Raw genomic sequence first — 9,887 nt, 5'->3', positions numbered from 1 at the left:
CAATATGGTAACTGCACTTGTGAATGTAGCTGAACAACAGTGAAAGTCTTAATTTATTGAGCCATTTTATCTCATTCAAACCTGAGACAGATTTCAAGTTGAACAGCTTCTTTAATGATGGGATAAGGCTATGGTGGCAAGGTCAGGTTCATAGACGTATTCTTAATAGGTGAAGTCAGTGCAGTTAGATAAGTGGTGGGTGCAGGAGTCCAAGCAACCACTGAGGTGTTTCTTTTTATTTTTTAAGGAATATTTTTGTTTATTGCATTTTATCATAATTATCTTATCTCACTATCTTACTTGGCTTCTTAGACTAACATTAAGTGCAGATAAGATGTCTGCTTTAGTTGTGGGGCTGACACTCTTTATATCAGTAACAGTATGCGAGCAGGATAACAATGACAAACAAAAACATCAGCTGCATAGTTCAAGTGTGGTGCTGATATGATCAGTTCTGTCACTTATACTATTGTCGTTTAGCGATAGACAACACGTTCTCACTCTCAAAGCGTCACATTTTACGCTAGGTTACAAATCGCCAACATATCACCAGTTTAAAAAGGTTGTGTGTGTGTGTGTGTATATATATATATATATGTGTGTGTGTGTGTGTGTGTGTGTGTGTGTATATATATATATATGTGTGTGTGTGTGTGTGTGTGTGTGTGTGTGTATATATATATATATATATATACATACACACACACACACACACACACACACACACACACACACACACATATATATATATATACATACACACACACACACACACATATATATATGTATATATATATACATACATATATATATATATATATATATATATATATATATATGTGTGTGTGTGTGTGTGTGTGTGTGTATATATATATATATGTATATCTCTAAATATACGAAAAGTAAGTTTTTGTTCCATATGATCGGGTTAAACAGTCTGACTCACAGAAATAACATATTGAGACATTTATATTTGACCAGGTGCACAGAAAACATCCCTGAATTGACAAAACTCGGTCATCTTATCGTTAGACACCGTCAAAGTTAGTTCACAAACGCATACATTTTTTGATGACAAAATAATTAGGAAACATTGAAGCATACAACCAGTTGAGGGGAGAGATAGGGTTCGGCAATTGAAAGGTATTGTTTTGTTGAGTAAAATCTCTTTTGTTATATTTTAACTTTTAACATGAAACACGCCTCTCTGGAGCTTTTCTCCAGGAGCTAGTAGCAGTGACAGTAGCATATTTTTAAAGCACCGTGTGTGACGAACAACCTGTTTGAAAAAACTGTGCTTTGCCTCGAACCTCATGGTCCACATGGCAACAAGTGGCCCAAAGAATTTAATCATCTGTGGATAATGCTCCACAAAATGATGTTTTTGTAACAGCTTCAGTCCTGGAAACAGCTTTTTCAACCTACATCTGTGGTCAGAGACTCTAGACTCAAGGAAAGCAATTGATTGTTCTGTGTGTACTGGTGCAACAACTAGTTCAGCAATGTCCTTTAGGTCCAAAATTACCTGCCAAGCTGTTTCATCTGGAGGTACCAAGTGTCCTACCAACAATGGAAGGAATCGTAAGAGACTCCAATTTTCATGAGCATTTCCTCCAATGCTTTTGTTCTGCATGAAAGTCCTGGGAATAGCATGAGGGCGATTACTCTTGTCTGCCCATTTGTAGGGAAATGTCCGAATGGACTCATTGAGGCTGTCAAAGAAGTTTTGCTTCATTTTGTGTGAGTATTTCCACAAACTTTGAAGTTTAGGGTCCCTTTTTTTCCATCACATGTGCTCTACAAGTAACACCTGGCTTATTGGATTACCTGGAGCCTGGAATTAATTTTGTCTTCTAAGAATTTAAATTGGTGATCAAGAAACATGACAACTAAGAGGCTAACAGAAGATACTGTATTGAAGAAGTTAAGAAGTCTCTTAACTTCATGTCAGAGGAATTGAGTAAGGTGGTGAAACAGCAAGCAGGACTACTGGACTTAATTGAAGAAGTAAGACAACTGAAGATTGTGATTAAGGAAAAAGACAAGAAGATTGAAGAGCTGGAAAAAAGAGTTGAAGATTTGGAGCAGTATACAAGAATGGAAGATGTGATTATTTCTGGACTGAAGACAAATCACTACACCTATGCACGGAGTACAGCAGGTGACAAGGAGGGGGAAGATGCACCAAGAGCTGAAAAGGATTTGCTTGAGCAGCAAGTTATTCAGTTTTTCAAAGACAAAGACATTCTTTTGGATAGCAAAAACATAGCTGCATGTCATACTGTTCCACAAAAACATACCAAGATGCCAACTATCATACTACGATTTGTGAACAGGAAATATTAAGTTGAACTGTTAAAGATGGGAAAGAAGTTAAAGGGAACCGGCGTATATGTGAATGAGCATCTCACCAAGAGAAATGCTGAAATTGCACGACAGGCAAGACTATTGAAGAAGGAAAGGCACATCCAAGATACCTGGACCAGGAACTGTAAGGTATTCATAAGACTTAATGGGACACCAGAACAAGCTAAAGTAATTGTTGTCAGAGACATTGCAGATCTTGAGAGATTTAAACAAAAGAAATAGAGTTCAATGTAGAAAAGAATTGTGTTGCTGACTATGATATGAACAATATCTGATAAGTGTGAGAAAAATAACTATGCATGTGAATGTGTGAACAAAAAAAGGCAAAAAATGGAATAGTTTGGATCTCATGATTATAAATTTTATGAGTTGGACAACAGTATTGATCCAGATATCCACCTCTATCAGAATGTTGATATGACATGTGAATATTATAATGGGGAAGAGTTGGATCCCAAGATAAAAGGTTTTTCATTAATCCACTTTAACAGTCGGAGTCTTTACAGTAATTTTTCTAAAATCAAAGCGTATCTTGATCAATTTCAAAATAAGTTTGCAGTGGTAGCAATTTCAGAAACATGGTTGAATGACGACAAAGAATTGCAAGATGGACTAGAGGGCTATGAAATGTTATGGCAAAATAGGAAGAATAGAAGAGGAGGAGGTGTTGCTATGTTTGTTTTTTCACATCTTAAATGTAAAGTTGTTAACAATATGACTGCTGTGATTGATGGAATGTTTAACCATTGAAATTCAGGTTGAAAGCTCAAAAAACATATTAGTTAGCTGCATTTATCGTACACCTGCATCCTGTATAGATCAGTTTACTAAAGAAATTTCTGTAATATTGGAAAAACACAAGGAGAAGGTGACTTTTTTTTTGTGGTGATTTTAACATCGATCTATTGAAGGCAAACGACCATAATAAGACTTCAGAATTTATTGTGGAATCCAAAATGTTTCGTTTTGGATTCCATCCGTTGATTCTAAAGCCGAGCAGAATAATGATGGATAGTGCCACTTTGATCGACAATATTTTTGTCAATAAGATAAACAGCAAGATACATAGTGGACTGTTAGTCACAGATGTAAGTGATCACTTGCCTGTCTTTTCAGTGATTGAAATGAACAATCAACTTCATTTTCAAGAGGAAAAGCAAATGGATTACAGTGGTAGAATAAAAACACCAGAACAAATTGCGGCTTTTAAAACAGACTTAGAAAATTATGACTGGCAAAAAGTTTATGTGGAAGACACTAATGATGCATACAATGCGTTTTTGGATATATTTTTGTCAATCTATGACAGCCATTGTCCAATTAAAAAGTTTTCTAAAAATTATAAAAAGAAAAAACCATGGTTTACACAAGGTCTGGAAAGAGCCTGTAAAAAAAAAAAAAGGTTATACAGGATTTTTTTGGCACATAGAACAAAGGAAAATGAAGACAAATATAAAAAATATCGAAATAAATTAACATCTATTATGCGATATGAAAAGAAAAGATATTATGAACAGCTGCTTCAAAAACATAAAAGTAATATTAAGGCTACCTGGAGTGTATTAAATGGGATAATAAAAAATCAACATAATACATGTTCTCCAACACGTATTGTAACAAGAGGTAATGTAGTGATTGAGAATACTGAGAGCAAAGATAATGAATTTAATGATTACTTTGTTAATGTAGGTCCCAACTTGGCAAAAGAAATTTCTGTACCAGGAGGAAATTATGATAAAGTAGATTCTACTTCTTGTAAATGTAACTCAATGTTTCTTGGTGGAGTCTGTGAGACTGACATTGTAGAAGTGGTGAGTAAATTCAAGAGTAAAAAATCCATGGATTGTGACGACCTTGACATGTCACTAATTAAAGAAGTTCTTCATAGTGTCCTTCAGCCGTTAACATATATTTGTAACAAATCATTTCAAACTGGAATTTTTCCAGATAAAATGAAAATTGCCAAAGTGATCCCACTATATAAAACTGGTGATAAACAGATTGTGTCAAACTATAGACCAGTATCTTTACTGCCTCAGTTTTCAAAGATTCTTGAAAAACTATTTGCAAACAAACTAGATTCTTTTATTGATAAATATGATTTATTGAATGATCATCAGTATGGGTTCAGAAGAAATCGCTCAACATCTCTAGCTGTGATGGAATTTATTGAAAATATTGCAACGGCTGTGGATGAAAAACAGTTTCGAATAGGTGTGTTCATTGATTTACGTAAAGCCTTTGATACAATAGATCATTCTTTACTTTTACGGAAGTGTGAAAGGTATGGTTTAAGAGGTGTTGTACAATTTTGGTTAAATAGTTACTTGAATAATAGGTTCCAATATATGAGTATTAATAACATGAAATCTAAACTTAGAAAAGTAACTTGTGGAGTTCCACAAGGATCTGTTTTGGGACCTAAGTTATTTTTACTTTATATAAATGATATTTGTACAGCCAGTGATACTTTAAAATTTGTGATGTTTGCTGATGATACAAACTTATTTTGCTCTGGAAAAGACATAAAGTGTCACAACAGGACTGAACGGACTCACGCGCAGGCTCTAGGTCTTGAAAGCACAAGAGTCTTTATTATGATACACCAGGTGATTATTTACAAAAGTGAGGGGAAAGCCGGGCTCCGGGGGTCCACACACGAATGGGAAAGACGCCGATAGTCACACACACACACACTCCGTCCACTCCTCTTCACACTCCACTCACTCGGGTAACACAGGGGTAGGTAGGTCCAGGGAATCTGTACACAGAGACACGAAGGGATAGTAAGGTAAATCGCTGTGAAAACACTTCAGAAGTAATTGAGCTGGGGTTACACTGACGAGGGTCGGCAACGGTCCAGCGACGAGAAACACGGGGCTGTCATCTTATAAAGGAGCTGGATCACTCGTGATGAGCCACAGGTGCGTGGGCCAAGGGCAGGAGCCCACAGGTGAGCTCCGCCCAGGCAGAGGGAGGAGGGAAAGAGGGGAAGGGAGAGAGCAGGGAAAAAATAAAAAAAGAATACAAAACATATGTAGCCATACTGAGCCGACCGGGTAGGCAGAGGAACCCTGACATAAAGAAATTACTGAAAACAGTGGAAACAGAACTCATGAAGTTAAATAGATGGTTTGTATTTAATAAACTATCATTGAATGAAAGTAAAACAAAATTTATGTTATTTGGAGGTAGTAAAAGTAATATTAAAGTAAAATTGAGACAAAATTTTTAGGAGTAATTATTGATGATAAACTTTGTTGGAAGCCCCACATAGAACATGTGAAACGAAAATTATCCAAGTCTATTTCTATTCTTTATAAAACAAGAGATTTTTTGAATAAGAACTGCCTTTATTTATTGTATACTTCCCTTTGTTTGCCTTATATGACCTACTGTGCAGAAATTTGGGGGAACACATACAAAACATATTTGGATTCAATACTTAAATTGCAAAAAAGAGCTATTAGAATAATAAATAAAGTTGGATATAGGGAGTCCACCAACCAGTTTTTTGTAGGATCATCTATGTTAAAATTCATGGACATTATATATTCTAAAACTTTAGAAATTATATATCGTGTGATGAAAAAGAATGTTCCAATTTGTATTTTAAGTATATTTCAACTAAGAGATGGAACATATGATTTAAGGGGGTCTTATAAGCAGTGTTGGGACTAACGCGTTATTAAGTAACGCGTTACAGTAACTACGTTATTATTGTGGTAACGAGCACGGTAACTAGTTATTATGCCAAAATCAGGAACGCGTTACTCGTTACTGGGATTTAGATAGGCTCGTTACTCGTTACTTCGTGTGGTGGCTATCGCGGAGCTTCCACAGATTCAGTAACATTAGCAAGTGGTGGAAGCCAGCAGGTGGATGAAGGAAAAGGGACGCAGAAGGAAAAGAGACCCGAGGCGGCCTCCGGTCCAAGTGTGAACTGAACTTCAGGTAAGAAGTTATGACCTGCAGTCTCTCTGGGTCAGATATGAACCAAGTTTAGGTGGAGTTTATTTTCGTTATTATGACTTTTTCCGTACTGCATGCTAGCTAGCATGACGGAGTTTCTATACAGCTGGGTGGGTGCTATGAAGTTAATGATGTTTTAACTTTATTTTGTTCATAAGTTATTAGAGTTGCCAACCGTCCCGTCTGGTATTCAGAGAAAATATTACGCGTTTCTTATTGAGGTAAAAAGGAACAGTTTGTCCCGTAATTCAGCTACAATGAAAAAGACACAAAGCTGGAGTTATTCTGTGTCTTTACGCTGCACAGCTGCCTCTTCTTCTCTCATTCTCCCCCCTCCCTCTCCCGTTTCTACTTTAATCATGAAAACTGATCAGTGATCAGCTGATCGGCTCTCTTGTTTGTTTATCGCTCACTTTGCGCCAGAAAGAGGAAACCAGCGGATGTCGCGCTAAACAACAGCAGCACGTTTAAGCTTGATCAGCTGTTGTTAGAATTTATTTAATATTAATTTCTACTATCAGCTGATGTTTGCTGGAGCCACAGCTGCAAAAAAACTGCTGGTCATGATATGGTTTGGTTATCTGGTGAGAGGGAAACATGAAGATGAAACCAGGAGATGTCCTTACTGAATCATCAGAGCTGAACAGGTGATGGAGAAACAGGTTTACCTTTTAGGTGACATGAATGAGTTGAAGGGAAGTTATGAACTGTTTCTGAGAGACAAATAACCCCAGGATCCTTTTTTAGGTAGCTGACAGCTGGTAACTGTGCAGGGGCGGATCTAGCAAAGTGTTGCCAGGGGGCCAGGTAGGGCATTAACAGGGAAAGGGGGGCACAAAGAAATACTTTTCTTTCTTATTCTCATTTAAAATGTCTAGCTTTTAAAAAATAATTATCTGAATCTTACAACAAAAGATTGATAGATTGATGCATATATACCATCAAAACAGTGTACATCACTGTCACAACAGCGTTTGTTTTCATTCAAAGGCTTTATGATTTTTCCTATAATGGTGCCCCTCTAGTCAAAATGCCCAGGACGATTTTTTTGTCCCAGTCCAGCCCTGTATGCAGCTCATCTGCAGTCTGGTGTTACCTACATCTTCCTATTCAGAAGGCAGAATTTCCAAGTTCTGAGTACAATCGAAAGCACCACGACTGCAGTTTTTGTGTTGGATGTAAAAGACGCACATGACGCTGTGACTTAGGCTAGAATCATGGCAGCAGTCAATGACGGTCCAGGCGTGGGATTTCTCTCGTGGAAATATGCACATTATCTTTTCCTTTCTATTGGTAGGTGGCACAGTGCACTTGTGGCAAGTAAGCAAGCTAGAAGACTGGCAAAGTTATGGAAGAAACACATTAACAAGAGAATTCTGAGTAAAACCAAAGTTACTTTCCCTAGTAACTAGTTACTTTGAAAGTAACGAGTAACTTGAAGTAACTGAGTTACTTTTGAGAGAAGTAACTAAGTTACCATTTTAAAGTAACTTACCCAACACTGCTTATAAGTTTGAAAGGCCTAAAGTGAGAACCAATGTTAAGTATAGATGTGTGTCAGTTTTGGGAGTGAAATTATGGAATGGACTTAATGATGAACTGAAGATGTGTTTTTCTTTGTCATTCTTCAGGAAGATTTTAAAAATTAGTATTATACAAGGTTATAGAAATTTGGTTTGTTAAAATTTTTTTGTGTTGATTTAATTTCTTGATTTATCATTGATTTCTTTTCAAACTGTTATACAACTTATTTATCAATGCTATTTATTTTCTTGGTTAAGGATTTGATTATTTCTATGGGGGTAAGGGATAGGATAAGTATAAGCCATAAGGCTTCAGCCTATTCCTTTTTCGGTTTCTGTTTGAGTACTTTTATGTAAAATTATAATCTGTTGTTGTTGTTGTTGACTGAAATAAATTTCAATTCCTTCATTCATTCATTCATTCATTCATTCAAGTGAAAAATATTTTTTCAAAATTAAGATATTCAGGCAGTATGCCAACTCAACTGGTAATATGCCCTCAAATATGTCATGTGCAATATCTGGAGGATATCCACTGCAAACACTGAAATGGGAGAGATGTGCAGAGAAAACACACCGTCTTTTAACACCGTGACATGGTTTTGCATTACTCTGTGCAGAACTTACATGCATTTCATGTGTCTCTTTGCTTCTGAGAGTAAACGCACCTGAACTAACCTCTGTTTCTTGAATGTCAGATCTTTTGGCCTCACAAAATTTGCAAAAGTATTCACCTGAAAAACTCTCAATAAATCCAGAAATACTGTGTGCTCCCAAATTATCTGCTATGACACACTGTATTGTGCCCCTGAGAAATTCTCCAAGATGTGCAATAAAAATCCCTTGACTTTCCAAAGTAACAAGATCACTCAACAACGGCTCTAGAATCTTTTCATATCCATATGTCTTTACATCTTCAGACTTGCAGAGTAAAGCCAGATAAATGGAAGTCAGTGATGAATGGCAAGCAGGTGGTAAATTGCTAAGAGTCCAATATATGGCACAAATTTTGTGCTTTTTACGTGAAGTTCCAAGTGGATTGCAAATCTCAAAATCGTCAATATACAAATTCAGTAAAACTCGCAATTCACCTGCTGATAAAAAACTGTTTTCTTTGAAAAACAACCCCTCCCTAAAAGACCTGTAAATCACTTCTGCCCCACTTTGTTCTGTTATGCGACTACCATCCAAAACCTTAGCAAGAAGGTGGCAATCACTGAAAAGCTGCCATAAAACCTTTAAAACTGGAACATACTGAAATGTTCTTTTATTTTTTTCATCCAACACATACTCTACAGGCTCTACAACTTTAAAATTTTCCTTGCCCCCGCCCGACTATTCCTTAATGCCAATGTTGTGGCGGGAGGGACGATTTCACAATTTAAAACTGCAGGCTGTCTGTACAGTGAACTTTACAGCTAACTACAACAGAGAAATTGCCTCGTTTCATAATTTGTTAGTACAAAGTGTGCCACCAGAACTAAGCTAAAAATATATGACAATTTAACATAGCAGTTTTCATCAATACAATTACTCTTTTAATAGAGCAGTAGCTAATAGAGCACATAGCTAGCTTAAGTCAAATCACGACAAAGTTCAGAGGTGTACAACTGCTTAGACTTCTTTCTCCATGTGCACACGTCTTAAAGAGTCAACATGCTTTGACTGAGGTAAAAAAAAATAAAACAAAAACGACCGTAAAAGCTTTACTTACCGAAGCTAGACCACCTTTACACAAAGTTGTGTGATTAACTTGAACCTGCTTGCAGCACACAAAGCGTCGGCTTTTTCAGTCCGCGCGCAAAATGGTGGCCTGTCCTAACGCATGCGCAAAATGGCCCAGCAGGATGCTATGAAAAACATACTTAAGCATTTTGAGCTACATTTAATTAACTAAAATTAATTGGATTAAAACGCAGGGAATGTATTCTGGAGTTACTCGAATTATATAGACAGGAATTACTCATTTGAATTAAAAAGATATACCAAAATAAAATATGCTATATCTAAAAGGAGCCAATATCA

The sequence above is a fragment of the Astatotilapia calliptera genome, chromosome 23 (assembly GCF_900246225.1).
Source record: "Astatotilapia calliptera chromosome 23, fAstCal1.2, whole genome shotgun sequence".
Taxonomy (NCBI): Eukaryota; Metazoa; Chordata; class Actinopteri; order Cichliformes; family Cichlidae; genus Astatotilapia; species Astatotilapia calliptera.
This window is presented reverse-complemented; position numbering follows the sequence as displayed.